Source organism: Schistocerca gregaria, chromosome 1 (genome assembly GCF_023897955.1).
Source record: "Schistocerca gregaria isolate iqSchGreg1 chromosome 1, iqSchGreg1.2, whole genome shotgun sequence".
Classification (NCBI taxonomy): domain Eukaryota; kingdom Metazoa; phylum Arthropoda; class Insecta; order Orthoptera; family Acrididae; genus Schistocerca; species Schistocerca gregaria.
The window spans coordinates 1,050,870,256-1,050,885,425 of record NC_064920.1 but is presented as its reverse complement, the minus strand read 5'-3'; the positions used below and the strand labels follow the sequence as shown (position 1 = coordinate 1,050,885,425).

The window sequence follows — 15,170 nt, the reverse complement described above, 5'->3', positions numbered from 1 at the left end:
GCCTAAACATTATGACCATTGCCCACCGCGACGTTGGATGCCATCTGATTGCGTTGCGGACACTTGACTCGGTAACAAAAAAAATGTAGCCAGCCACTGTGTCCGAGCGGTTCTAGGCGCTTCAGTCCGGAACCGCGCTGCTCCTACAGTCCCAGGTTCGAATCCTGCTTCGGACATGGATGTGTGCGATGTGCTTTGGTTATTTAGCTTTAAGTAGTTCTAAGTCTAGGTGACTGAAGAAGTCACTTAATGCTTACAGCCAGTTGAAACATTGTTGAAAAATATGTAAATAAGCGCGCAAGAACGGGGTAATGACCCTAGCAAAGATACAGGCTGCAAATGGGCAAATCCACTGAGATAGGCTACTTTGACAAAGGACAGATTACTATTACGCAGAACGAGTGTCTCGAAAACGGCGAAGCTGATTGAATGTTAAAGTGCTATGTCGTGAGCACCTACGAACAGAGGTAGGACAGTGAAACGAGCACTAGGTGCTAAATCACTGGACGACCACGACTCTTCACAGAACTCTGAGTTTGGAGGCTTATCTATTCTGTAAAGTAGGATAAACGGTGATGTGTAGCATCTCTGCCGAAAAATGACAATACTGGTGCACGCCAAGTCTTTCGGAGCACACTGTTCATCGTACATTGTTGGACACGGAGCTCCGCAGCAGACTATACCTAAGCGTTCACATGTTGACCCAACTACATTGTGGATTGCGATTGCAGAGGGTACGGGACCATCGGTATTTGACCGTCGATTAGTGGAAACGTGTCGGCGCTTCTGGTGAATCACATGTTTGCTCCAAAAAGTCAATGGTTATCTCTGGTGGTAGCAGTACTATGCTGTGGGAGACATTCTGCTGCGCTTGCATGGTACCTGTGATGCTGATCGCAGAACGATTTACCTGCTGATTCACGTAAGAATCTTGAGGATAAGCTTATAGAGATTGCGGAGGCATATATGCAGTCGTTCTTCCTTTAACTTACTTGCGAGTGACTAGTAGCGGTACAGGATACCCTCTTTCACGCACCATAGGGTGACTAGCGGAGTATGTATGTAGATGTAATCGAGGACACGCTGACAGCTGCAAACCACTTGCATCCCTTCATGCTTGTATCCTGAAGCGATGCAGTCTTAGAAGCATTGTTCATCTGTATACCAGTTGGGTCTGATTTAAGAGATTGACAAGGTCCAAAGAAGAGCGGCAAGATTCGTGACTGGTACATTTGGCCATCGCGAGAGAGTTACAAATCTCATAGACTGTTTGAAGTGGGACACACTTGCAGATAGACAGCGCGGTAAGCGGAAGGGGCTGCTCACTAAATTTCGAAGTCCGATCTTCGCCGAGGATGTAGAGCATATGTTATTAACACCAACTTTCAAATCGCGCAATGATCACCATTCAAAGATAAGGGAAAATAGAGCTTGTACTGAGGCGCTAGACAGTCGTTTTTCCCTCGCGCGATCCGCGAGTGGGACAGACGGGGGAAATATGACCTTGGCGTGAATTGTGCCCTCCGCCACACACCGCTTGGTGGTTAGCGGAGTGTATAGGTAGATGTATGCAGATATGTAAATGTAGATGTCTTACCCGAATGCAGTGTCTCTTTCAGCAGTACATCTAACCGTGTCTAAGAGCCATAACCGCGTTACAGCAATTTGAGGAGCCTTGATCTCTCGGGGGCAAATTCGCCTCACGTAAGTACTATGTAACCCCTCTGGGTCGCTACTGAGCGCCATCACCGCTTAAGCCAATCAGCGGCCTGTTACGCTAATTACATGACGTGTGTGTATATATCTTATGCCACATACCTCGACAAACCTACCAACAAACAAAATCCCTGATACGCAGAATCAGTGATGTATTTCGTTTCAAAGACGGACAAGCGAGCTATTAGGCAGATGTAATTATGTTTTGGGTCATCTGTATAATTAAGACACCAACGTCTCAGTGAAATGTAACAGGTACAAGAAAACAGTCTGTTTAAAAAGCCAAACACAGCCCTTCCAGAAAAGTTTACAAAAATTGGTTGGCACGATTATTGTAATTTGTTGAATAAACACCTTACTCTAAGTTAAGAGTTAGTAGAAACACTAAAAATTTATTAAATTCCCACAGAAAGTTAAACTTCTCTTCACCCGGAGTTTCCTTTAAACCCCAAGTGCTACATTAAGGAAGGTTTTGTAGCCACGTGGCGTGCTCCATATTCTGAACTTTCGTACCCAGTGAGTTGTCGGTGGATCTACGGTTTAGTGCGTACCCCAACAACTGTGCAAGTTGGCAGTTTTCACACACCTTAAGAATATATTTTGGATCGATAAAAATGTAAATGTCGTGTGAGTAGGGCCTCCCGTGGGGTAGACCGTCCGCCGGGTGCAAGTCTTTAGATTTGACGCCAGTTCGGCGACTTGCGTGTCGATGAAATGATTATGATTAGGAAAATACAACAGCCAGTCCCTGAGCAAAGAAAAATCTCCAACTCAGCTGTGAATCGAACCCGGGCCCTTAGGACTGACATTCTGTCACGCTGACCTCTCAGTCACCGGGGGCGAACTTTGAAGTGATGTAAATAGGTTGAAACTGGTTCCCGCATATGCTTTAAGAAAAAAAGCGAAGCACCTCGAAGAAGTTATCCAAATGGGGCGGAATTCAGTTGATGTGATGTACATGTACAAACACTTGTTTAAAATTTCAGAAAAGTTGGGTGATTTATTCAAGAGAAAGAGCTTCACAAATTGACACATCAGTAACGCGTTGGCCCACCTCTGGCCCTCAAGCAAGCCTTTAAGGCATTGCACTGAATGACAGATCTTGTTAGGTGTTCTCCTGAGGGATATCGCTAGAATTTTTTCTCCAATCGTCGCTTTAGGGCGTCGGAATCCCAGGCTGGTTGGAGGGGCCTGCCCATAATGCTCCAGGAGTTCTCAGTTCGGGAGAGATCCGGAGAGATTGTTGGCAAAGGCAGGATTTGGCAAGCACGAAGAAAACCTGTAGAAACATTCGCCCTATGGGGGCAGGCATTATCTTGCTGAAGTGTAAGATGAGTATGGTTTGCCATGAAGGGCAACAAAACTGGAGGTGGAATATCGACGACGTACTGCAAGGGCGCCGCGGATGGCAACCAAAGCGGTTCTGCTATGAAATAAGTGGCACCCGAGACCATCCCTCAAGGCTGTCGAACCGCACAGCTAGCGGCATTCTGGTTCGTAGCCCAATGCTGTCTGGGGCGTCTCCATACACCTTCATTGGTCATTGAGGCTCGATTCGAAGCGGTATTCGTCGCTGCAGACAATTCTCATCAAGTCAGTGATATACCAGCCCGAATGTGCCCGACACAGCCGCAAACGACGGGTGTTTAGGTGTACAGAGATCAATGTAGTTGGCACAAGGAGCGTTGAGAGCTAAGCCCCCTTTTCTGCGAGCATTATATTAATGGTCTTTGTGCTCACTAAGCACCAGTTGCACGTTGGATGGACGATAATGATGAACCAGGGCTCTGAGTGCCTCTCTGACGATTCCTCAGCCCTCACATTCTGTCGTATCTCTTGGTTGACCACCTCCTTCTTGACGGTGTGTTCAGCCATGGGTCAACCATTCTTGCTAACATCGTTGAATAGTGGCATTGCTTCTAGTCAAAGGTCGAACGACTCTCCTGTTAGCCCACCTGGCTTCTTTGAGCCCAACTACACGTCATTTTCCAAATACTGAGATCTGCGTATATTGTTCACGCACCTGTCTGCTAGGAACTGTTACTGTCCAACTGAGTACACTGAATTAATTCGCAAAGACGTTATGCCCTGGTATCGGGCAACGGCCTTGCCGCAGTGGATACACCGGTTCCCGTCAGTTCACCGAAGTTAAGCGCTGTCGGGCGTGGCCGGCACTTGGATGCGTGACCATCTGGGCCGCCATGCGCTGTTGCCATTTTTCGGGGTGTCCTCGGCCTCGTGATGCCAACTGAGGAGTTACTCGACCGAACAGTAGCGGCTCCGGTCAAAGACTAGCATCATAACGACCGGGAGAGCCGTGTCCCGACCGCACGCCCCTCCTACCCGCATGCTCAGCTGAGGATGACACGGCGGTCGGATGGTCCCGATCGGCCACTTGTGGCCTGAAGACGAAGTGCTTTTTATGCCCTCGTATCCTTGCCATCTGTCCGGTGAAACTGGACTAGAGCGTCGCACATTCATCCCTCGGCAGCCAAAGCACAGAATTTTGCATTTTCCGTCGGTACCTGTATGACTATCGATTTGCGAGCCATTTGTGTAAGTCCTTCGAGGCTCGTCGTACTTTTCTATTCTTTTTCTTCTTCTTCTTGGAGTATATTAGTGTTCTTTTTCTCTTTTTTCTTGGAGTATATTTGTGACGAGTAAGGTTGAAAGTACGGTTGTATGGCAACGAGCATCTTTCGTACATCGCAGCTCTGCGTTAAGTCACTTGTAATGATAATTAATTGAAATCCTCAGCTGCCGGCAGGTCTTGTTGATACACCGCGATGGGGGCAGCTGAAAATATGTGCCCCAACCGGGATCTCCTGCTTACTCGCCAGACGCTCTATCCATCTGAGCCACCGAGGACACAGATGAATAGCGCGACTGCAGGGACTTACCCCTAGCACGTTTCCTGTGAAACCTACATTCCCAAATGTCCACAATCCACATACATAATGTTCCTAGCCATCGAGGTATATCAACAACACCTGTCGGCAGCCGAGGGTTTCAGTTAATTATCATTTATTCTAGAGAAGCTGCGCGGTCATCAACGGTATCTTTTCTTTCGAGAACAGTTACTATCTTCATATACAGTTAAACGTATCCGGTCATTGACCTTCGTCTGTGCGAATGTGCTCAGGTTGCCCGAAATCTTACGGAAATCGTCACCTTAGTTGGTCCAATTAATGAGTGGATGGGCAAGTATCTATTAGGAACATTATGTAAGTAGATTGTGGACGGTTGGGAATGTGAGCCTCACGGCAAGCGTGCTAGGGATAAGTCCCTGCAATCGCGCTTTTCATGTGTGTCCTCGGTGGCTAAGTTAGACTGAGCGTCTGCCATTTAAGCAGGAGATCCCGGGTTCGAGTCCCGGTCGGGGCACACATTTGCAGCTGTCCCCATCGAGGTACATCAACAGCATACGTCAGCAGCTGAGGGTTTCAGTTAATTATCACATATTCTACAGAATCTGTACGGTCATCAGTGGTATCTGTTCTTTCGAGAACAGTTACTATCTTCATATTAAGCCACGAGAATGGCTCTCCTTTGACAAAACAGTGGACGTTTACCTTACATCGAGCCAAATGCTTTAACTGAAGCCAGCCAAGCAGAACGCTAGGTGGCAGATATCGTTTCAGTTCTACCACGATTTGAAACAGAAAGGCACTCTCTCTTCTCATTCTTCGGCGTGGTCAGCGCATAGTAGCAAGCACAATTTCATACATTTGATTTGTGTTTCATATGGTCGCTTTGAAACAGCAACCTTTTCTATCAAGATGAGACGGCATCAAGCAGCGTACGTTTCGGTTGCATTCATATAATTGACTTTAGTGATAACATTCACCTTAGGGAAAATCGTGTCCTTTCTGCGTTGTCCTAACATATGAACTTCACACCCAGATTGCAGGGTCTTCGTTATCATTTGTAACGGCTTGTGAGGACGTGGCGATCGGAATCAGCCTTTATGGTAGTCGTCTCTAAATTCAAGAGACTTACGAGGAGCTTCTCTCACTTTCGATCACGTTTTCAAGCGACTCATAACATTATTTATCTTATGATTCTGAGACACGTAGTTCGCAAAGAATGTTAAATGTTCCAAATAGAAGTCTGTTCCATAGCTGAACTCTGTATCGAATATGCTGATAAATTACATGAGGTTTGTCATACATTTTGACTTGTGACACCTTTTGCCTGAAGTACCGACACACTAAGTACATTTGCCTCCATGTTCGTACGAGGGTAATCCCAAAAGTAAGGTCTCCTATTTTTTTTATAAGTACAGAACTCTGTTTGTCTTGCAGTTGGTCACACTGTTATGAACAGTGCTTCAAGCGCTGTGTATAAACACGCTGAGGCGCTCAGTCTTGGGCTTGACAGCCGTTGAGAATGGAGCTCCCGTTGGGTGTTACCGCCAAGTGTGAACTGCGCGCAGTTATTCGGTTTTTGAACGCAAAGGGCACTGCGCAGATTGAAATCCATCGCCAATTGACTGACGTGTATGGTGAGTCGTGCATGGCTGTCAAAAGTGGTGTAGAGAGTTTGCAGAGTTTGCAGCTGGTCGGACCGAATTTCACGACGAACAAAGGAGCGGGAGACCGTCAATCTCTGAGGAGACAGTGTAGAAGATTGAGCAAAGCATGGGTGGTGATCGGCGTATCACCCTGGATGATGTCTGCACGTTGGCTCCTGAGGTTTCCCTGAGCACCGCTCGCAGTATTTTAACGGAAACATTGAACTAAAGGAAGGCGTGCGCAAGATGGGTGCCACGCATGCTCACTGAGGACCACATGCGGCAACGAGCTGATGCTTCCCGCGCATTTCTTCACCTCCTTGCAGCCTTATAGGACAACTTTAAGGACCAAGCAAGTGGTGGCATCCTTCTTCGCCAAAGCCGCGGAAATTCAAACAAACACAGTCTGCCGGTAAAGTTATGACAACCGTTTTTTGGGATCGGAAAGAGGTATTGTTGGTCGACTTTATGCCCACTGGGACCACAATTAACTTTGACAGGTACTGTGAGACTCTGAAAAAACTCAAACGGGCAATTCAGAACAGGAGAAGAGGAATGTTGAGCAAGGGCGTACACATTCTCCATGACAACGCTCGCCCACATATCGCTCGGCAAAGCGTTGCTCTCCTGCAACAGTTTCAGTGGAACATAATCACCCACCCATCCTATAGTCCTGGCTTGGCGCCCAGTGACTATCACCTGTTCCCTAGGTTAAAAGAACATTTGACCGGAAAGCGGTTCAGCTCCGACGACGAGGTGAAAGAATAGGTTCAAAACATTCTGAACAGCATGGCGGCGAGCTGGTATGACATGGGCATACAAAAACTGCCACAGCGTCTACAAAAATGCATCGACAGAAATGGCGATTACTTCGAAAAATAGCTAAATGTTCTAGCTGTAAACTGACGTAAACCATTGTAGAAATAAACAGGTCTATGTCATTATAAAAATATAGGAGTCCTTTCTTTTGGGATTACCCTCGTATCATTAAATTGGATTTTTTGAGAAACATATCGTTTATTCAATTGTTAGATCATGATTGTGCGCCAATTAGTATGCAGTTCTCCGAGATATATTGCCTCTTAGGCAACGCAAATGTAAATCATTTTGTTATAAATGTCGTGTGGCTAGAGCCTTCCGTAGTGTAGGCCGGTCGCCTGGAGCAAGTCTTTTGATTTACGTCATTTCAGCGACTTGATGGGGATGAGATGTTGATGACTAGGATAACACAACACCCAGTCCCCGAGCGGAGAAAATCTCCAACCCATCCGGAAATCGAACCCGGGCCCCGTGGCACGACACTCCGTCGCTCTGACCATTCAGCTATCATTTCGTTCATCATGAAGGTTCAATGTTTCCAGTTTGTTACACAGCCTAAGTAAAAGACAACGAAAACATTTGTCCTTGCGCAAATCGGACCTATATGGTGTGATTCATTGTGCTTTTAAGTTTTATAGTACGTAGTTTGCAGTTCAAGCAAATGTTCAGTATTCAATAGTGTTACTACTATAACATCCCCTCCCTCCGCCCTCCTTTCGTTGTACTTCAAGTAAGCTTTACCATAATATGACATCTTCTTTATAATTTTACAAAATTAGCTGTCAATTGTCTATTTCTTGTCGTTTTTACATAGGTTCACGACATACTTGTTTCGGAATTTGTGCCATTTTCAAGTGTTCATCTAGATAGAGTGACGAGCATAAAACATCTTGGAACGCAACTTTTTTACAGTGTTTTTAATATAGATCATGTATTTATCTTCTATAGAAATGTTATGTTTCTTCTTTTTTAAGCGGCAGAACGTTCCGCGGTCACTCCGGTCGCAGGTTCGAATCCTGCCTCGGGCATGGATGTGTGTGATGTCACTTAGGTTAGTTAGGTTTAATTAGTTCTAGGCGACTGATGGCCTCAGAAGTTAAGTCGCATAGTGCTCAGAGGCATTTGAACCAATTGTTCCAGGACGTATAACGAGCGTCACTCCATCTAGACAAACACTTGAAAATGGCACAAATGCCGAAACTAGCTTGTCGTGAACCTATGTAAAAACAACAAGGAATAAACATTTGCAGCTAATTTTGTAAAAGTATAAATACGATGTCATGCTATGACCTTACGCAAGCTGTGGGCCCAGCAAAGAAGAAGTAAGATTTTCCATCTCCTTTTGCTACTAAAAATCAAATAGGGTTATCAGTGGATCATTTTCTGTGGATGTATTTCAGGGCATAAACTGTGTTCATAATTTCGTACAGAGTTGTGTAATTTCAGAAGTACTGGCAGCTTTCGACTGTCGATTCTCTGGGTGAATTTGTCTTCGATAATGTTCTTTTTACAGAGATAGAATGTAAGAAGCTTCACTGGGAATTGCATCGGTGTACATGAGTAATCCTGTCAGTGTAAGCATTATAGCTTTTTACGCTACTGGCACATGTAGAATCCACAAAACACAGTTTCATGAGATTTATTTGTATTAGTTACATATCGATGTCGTACATGGCGAATGATGACATGATCTGCAGTATCTTACACACTTTATATTTATTTTACTGATGTTGATAGCTACAATATGTTCAACACCTCAACCACTTTAAAATCCCTTAGACGACAAAAGTGCATTTGTGGAAGTTGTAATAAATAGTGCAGTCCATGGCGAAAATGTCGTCATTTAAAATATTTTTGCAATGAAAATCGGATATCATCATAATATGCTGCCTGTAGCTGCACTTCTTTGGTGACTACAGGAAAAGAAGGAAATTTTGGAGGCACCTAATTTCAAAAACGAAGCTTAATTTAACAAACACAGATCAAACTTAAAGCTACTAGATCCTTCACCAAGGCTAATAAGGGATTTGATGTAAGAAAAAAAAGCAGCGGAAGTGTGCTGGAGCAGGCTTTATAAAACTGGTAAAGGTTGTAACATAGTGTTCCAGGTATGTTATCATAATATGGAGTACGACAAATGGGTCCAAAGTACCAATCCAGAATTTTCATTCACGGACTACTGTTTTGCTATTGTAAAACAAATATAGACGTTAGTACCCCAAACTTCATAAACTGTGCATTATTACATAACTGATTACAAAGGATTTAGTAAATAATAAAAGTATTCATGGTTACCTTTACAGCCATTTTCCTTCAGTACACATTCCATTGCTTGAATAACCTTCAGATAACAATAGACATTGTTATTTCTGAATATTTCTTTTTTAATAATTGGCAACCAATGCTGTACAATCGCAATAAAGTCATGAGATGTTCAATTGACTCTTTTATTAGAACATGTTACGCGTTTCGGGATTACACCCATCTTCAGACATGACAACCTTCAACTCCTTCCTAACCAACCAGGCATACAGCCTTGAGAACTCAAACAATGTGTCCAATAAGATATGACTATAACTGCGGCACAAGCAGTCTTGAAGCAGTTTGAGTTGTCAAGGCTGCACGCCTGGTTGGTTAGGAAGGAGTTGAAGATTGTGGTGTCTGAAGATCGGTGTAATCTCGTAACGCGTAACATGTTCTAATAAAAGAGTCAGTTGAACACTTCATGGCTTTATTGTGATTGTACAGAATTTGTTGCCAATTATTGACATAAAAAAGATCGCAGGCCTCAGAAGGGATTTTATGTGCAGTATATCATATTTCTTTTTTATTTTATATGCAGCAGCCGTAATGTCAAAATAGAAGGGTACCACACAGAACATCACCTACAATGGTCGTGTTGCAATATTTTTAAGGCCACAGCCGGTTTTCAACCGACATTCTTATCAACTGGCAGGAACCTAATAATGCAACATAGTACTGAAATCAGAAGTGAAATCGACAGTTCAAGAAAGAGCGCTGTTGTTGTTACTGCTAGTAAACTTTGATAGACATACCATTACTTACATCAAATACACTATCTGATCGAAAGGTATGTAATACCGAACTATCGCTAGATATCATGAGAGGTGGGCCCACCAGTATAAAAGGATGAGTGGTGTATTTTGCTCCTTCTGTAGTGTATCGATCGTTTCCAACACAAAATACGCTAGAGCTGAAATGAGTTGCAACAGAGCCAGATGCAGCCAGATGAATGTGTTATGAGTTGCAAACCAAAACACAGCCAACTAGCGTTGTGAAGTGGAGCCAGATGGGCATGGTATAGCAACAGCCTCACTTGCCACCATGGACGTGTTTAAAGTGCGTGCCTTATGCCCTAAACGAAGATAGTCTGGAGCCTATGAGCACTCAGCTATTTGTGCACTAAATGATTCTTGTCTCAGTATCGCAGCTTACACCAGGAGTCTGTGACACCCAGAGCAAAGTCTCGAGATGCAGTATGTGTTCTGTTCCTCTACCACGAGACCGAGGCGTACGAGAAACACAGGCTGCGCCGCGTACGTCACGAAGGTAGGCCAAGCTCGCGCAACTCAGCAGACAAACTGCGTTTCTACACCTGTTAACTCATAACCGGGTGTGTATGTGCAAACGAGAATTGCATCTTCTACTGGAATCCGCTATTATGGAATCTTACCATTATTAGTCCTGCAATGATAGGAAGTCCGTTGACCTACTAATAACTTGTCCGGCTGTACTGGGGTACAATAGAATCATGCGCACCGAGCGAGTTGGCGCAGTGGATAGCACATTGGACTCGCATTCGGGAGGACGACGGTTCAATCCTGTCTCCAGCCATCCTGACTTAGGTTTTCCGTGACTTCCCTAAATCGTTTCAGACAAATGCTGTAATGGTTCCTTTGAAAGGGCATGGCCGATTTCCTTCCCAATCCTTCCCTAACACGAGCTTGCGCTCCGTCTCTAATGACCTCGTTGTCGACGGGACTAACCACCACCACCAGAATCATGCCAAACATATTATCAGTTGCATAAGGCAGCACACCTTCTATGAAATGAGGACTGTTCCGCAGAAGATACTAAATGCTATGAGCAAGCCGTTATACAATTTATGTGGAGCACTGATTTTAAATTTCTGATGTGCGTGTCATTTACGACGGCGGCCGAGTTTAGGTTCGTTCTGCGCATCTGACGTCACAAAACACAGTCAGCCAATGAACAGAGAACGACATTGCCAGAGCTTGACTGCAGTGCAGAGCACGGACGAGTGTCTTCAGTTTTAGAAACGTTCAGTCATAAAAAAGTAATTGAACAAAAGCTATGTCTTGATGGCAGACTTTATTATATAGAAAGTTTGGAAAAAGCATTCTTTATACCAATTGCTTCATATTCTATTAATTAATTAAACCAAACAAGCAATAACCCTCCTAATTCAGGCGATAGCAAGGAAAAGTGTCTGTATCATTCTCACTAACCGCTTTTTCGTAATAAAAAACAGCGGTAATTCTTTATTTCCTACTGTACTTCGACGAAACGTGAGTAATTAATAGTCATATCAACAGTGTTTGTCGGTATTTTGCGTGATACTTTAAACTCCTCCGGGAGAAATAATTGAAAAACAAGCTGCGTTAGTGTAATGGTCAAAGTTTCTGGATGCTAAGGAAAAGGATCTAAGTTCAAACCTTGTTCAGTGCTTAATATTTTCTTTATTTAAAGACACTATCGAAGTGTCTTACTTCATAAATTTTATTTGTTTGAATGTAATTTTTTGAAATTTCTAGTGGCAACTAAAATCGACCATACGGAAAGTATACGCTATGGACTTTTACCTCTGCAAATTCTTCAAAATTTCGTGCAATGGTTTACTACATCTAATGCTGAACACTAATTGCGTTGAACATCGAAACAAAATTAAGTTATTTATGGCGGGAAGGTATCAGTCAAGAAGATGTGTAAAAATCAAATGTTTGGGCCAAATAGTTTTTGTGAAATCAAATGATAAACTATGTCAAAGCAGTCGAAACACCATGTGTCTGCACAGGCTGGCACTGCAGTGATGACAAAATCGCGCACAGCGAGGAATGCGGGGAGCATGTCTTTGTAGCAGCGAAAGGGTTAATGCGGCCGTGATGGCTTTACTTCATAAACTGCGCGCTCCCCCCTAAACGAAAGTTTGCAACTATACTATGGCGCTGCTTCTCTTGACGTGTGCAACTGGCAACGCAGCAATCTCCCGCGTCTGGGCTGGCATGCGCGAACCGCCAACATAAAAGAATTGAACTATAGTAATCGGTAAGACTTCGTAACAGCAGATTCCAGTTAGTACCTGCACACCCATTTGCGAGTTAATAGGTTTAGAAACTCATTTTGAACGCTAGAGTTAAGTGAGCGAACGAGCTCAGGCCTACCTTCGTGACGTACGAGCCGCGGCCTGTCTTTGTCGTGGGCCTCTCACGAGACAGGGCAACCTGTCTGAGTCACGAAAGGAGGAAGTTCACGGCCATTGCCAGCTGCGCCGCCACGCTGTCTTCACGGCCGCAGCTGAAGACCTAACTGGCAGCAGCTTTCAAGTGACATCATGCTCGCCCCCGCTCTTTCCGCTGTCAGTAATGTTGAACGTCTATTGTTTCGTATGAGAGGCAACTAAATACCTCCACCAAGCTGTTCCTGATGTACAGTTGTGGACAAAACGAGCGAGACCCCTCGCCTTTTCGTTATGCTGATCTGCACAACTTTAAAGTCTGCTGCACAGCATAACAGGCAAGGCGCCGAAGTGCTACAAACATACTATGCACAGGCGTGAAATTGAAAAACTATCCGAATTTTGTCAGACTCTTTTCAATCATATCTAAGACTATACTAATGCTGATTAGTGTGTTAAACTCAACACGTAATTACAAGATATAAATGAAAGAAGAAACGCTAATTACTATGAACTGTAGTAATAAAAATGAATTTCAGCTTATCGAGATAACGTAACTGTTTTATTAGGACAATGTACCCAGATCGATACGAATTAGCAAAATATTATGCACATTCGGCTGCGAAACTGTCTGTGTCCATGTTAAGACCAGCCATACTGCATTATCATTGCTGACCTACCACGAAAGAGTGCAAATTTAGCAATGCGTGAAGATTCATAACTAAATTCAGTTAAAAATCAATTCAATTATTGACAGAAGCGGAAAAAGTAGGCACTAACAAGTATGAAATTCTACAAGAGTTTCATATTGACATCCACAGTTTGCCGGTACAGAATAAAGATAGCAAAAAAACGTATTGGGGGCGCGAGAAATTCTTAAAATTGCTTTATTGATAGTCTACCTGCCTCCATCAAGATTAGAACCGAAAACAAACCAGACCTCCGTTGCAGTACCAAACGTCTTTCACTACGCTAGCAGAGAGCCCAGACAAACAGCCCTCTATTACGCTACTGGCCATTAAAATTGCTACACCAACAATAAATGCAGATGATAAACGGGTATTCATTCGACAAATATATTATACTAAAACGGATATGTGATTACATTTTCACGCATTTTGGGTGCATAGATCCTGAAAAATCAGTACCCAGAACAACCACCTCTGGCCGTAATAACGGCCTTGATACGCCTGGGCATTGAGTCAAACAGAGCTTGGATGACGTGTACAGTTACAGCTGCCCATGCAGCTTCAACACGATACCACAGTTCATCAAGAGTAGCGACTGGCGTATTGTGACGAGCCAGTTTCTCGGCCACCATTGACCAGACGTTTTGAATTGGTGAGAGATCTGGAGAATGTGCTGGCCAGGGCAGCAGTTGAACATTTTCTGTATCCAGAAAGGCCCGTACAGAACCTGCAAATGCGGTCGTGCTTTATCCTGCTGAAGTGTAGGGTTCCGCAGGGATCGAATGTAGGGTTGATCCACGGGTCGTAACACATCTGAAATGTAACGTCCACTGTTCGAAGTGCCGTCATTGCGAACAAGAGATGACCGAGACGTGTAACCAATGGCACCCCATACCATCACGCCGGGTGATACGCCAATAGGGCGATGACGAATACACGCTTCCAATGTCCGTTCACCGCGATGTCGCCAAACACGGATGCGACCATCATGATGCTGTAAATAGAACCCGGATTCATCCGAAAAAATGACGTTTTGCCATTCGTGCACCCAGGTTCGTCGTGAGTACACCACCACAGGCGCTCCTATCTGTGATGTAGTATCAAGTGTAACGACAGCCATGGTCTCCGATCTGATAGTCCATGCTGCTGCAAACGTTGTCGAACTGTTCGTGCAGATGATTGTTGTCCTGTAAACGACCCCATCTGTTGACTCATGGATCGAGAGGTAGCTGCACGATCCGTTACAGCCATGCGGATAAGATGCCTGTCGTGTCGACTGCTAGAGATACGAGGACGTTGGGATACAGCACGGCGATTCCATATTCTGCAAACAGTCATTGTATCTCGACCAACGTGAGAAGCAATGTCATGATACGATAAACCGCAATCTCGATAGGCTACAATCCGATCGGAAAGGTGATGGTACGTATTTCTTCTCCTTACACGAGGCATCACAACGTTTTACGAGGCTACGCCGGTCAACTGCTGTTTGTGTCTGAGAAATCGGTTGGAAACTTTCCTAATGTCAGCGCGTTGTAGGTGTCGCCAGCGGCGCCAACCTTGTGTGTATGCTCTGAAAATCTAATCATTTGCATATCACAGCATCTTATTCTTGTCGGTTAAATTTCGCGTCTGTAGCACGTCATTTCGTGATGTAGCAATTTTAATGGCCAGCAGAGTTTTACGTCAAGTCGGCAGTTTCGCAAAGAAAATGGCAAAATGATCTGCAGTGTCTGTTACATAGAGCTTTCTGGACACAAAAAAAGAATTTTCTACGTTTATGTCACCGCTTATGTGACAATCATTCGGGATGTTTATCGAAATACCAAATACTGTTATTAGTGAGTAAATTTCGAAGGATAGTTCTGCACCACCCCAGTAAATAAATGGCGACAGAGCTGCCAAACGTATTCTACAATGTTTAGAATTCTCCATTAGAGTTGCCACAGCCAGGAAACGTTCATTAGCCGAAGTGTTTCTTAAGCTATGGGAATGC

The 15,170-nt window shown here is 44.2% G+C and overlaps 1 protein-coding gene and 1 pseudogene across 1 annotated transcript in view; one reads left to right on the top strand and one right to left on the bottom strand.

The window, feature by feature from the left end:
• The window catches only part of LOC126280958 (GTP-binding protein Rhes-like), a 438,962-nt gene that overhangs the window by 323,773 nt on the left and 100,019 nt on the right, over positions 1-15,170 (bottom strand). The window lies entirely within an intron of this gene.
• On the top strand, positions 3,814-3,931 carry LOC126289764 (5S ribosomal RNA; annotated as a pseudogene).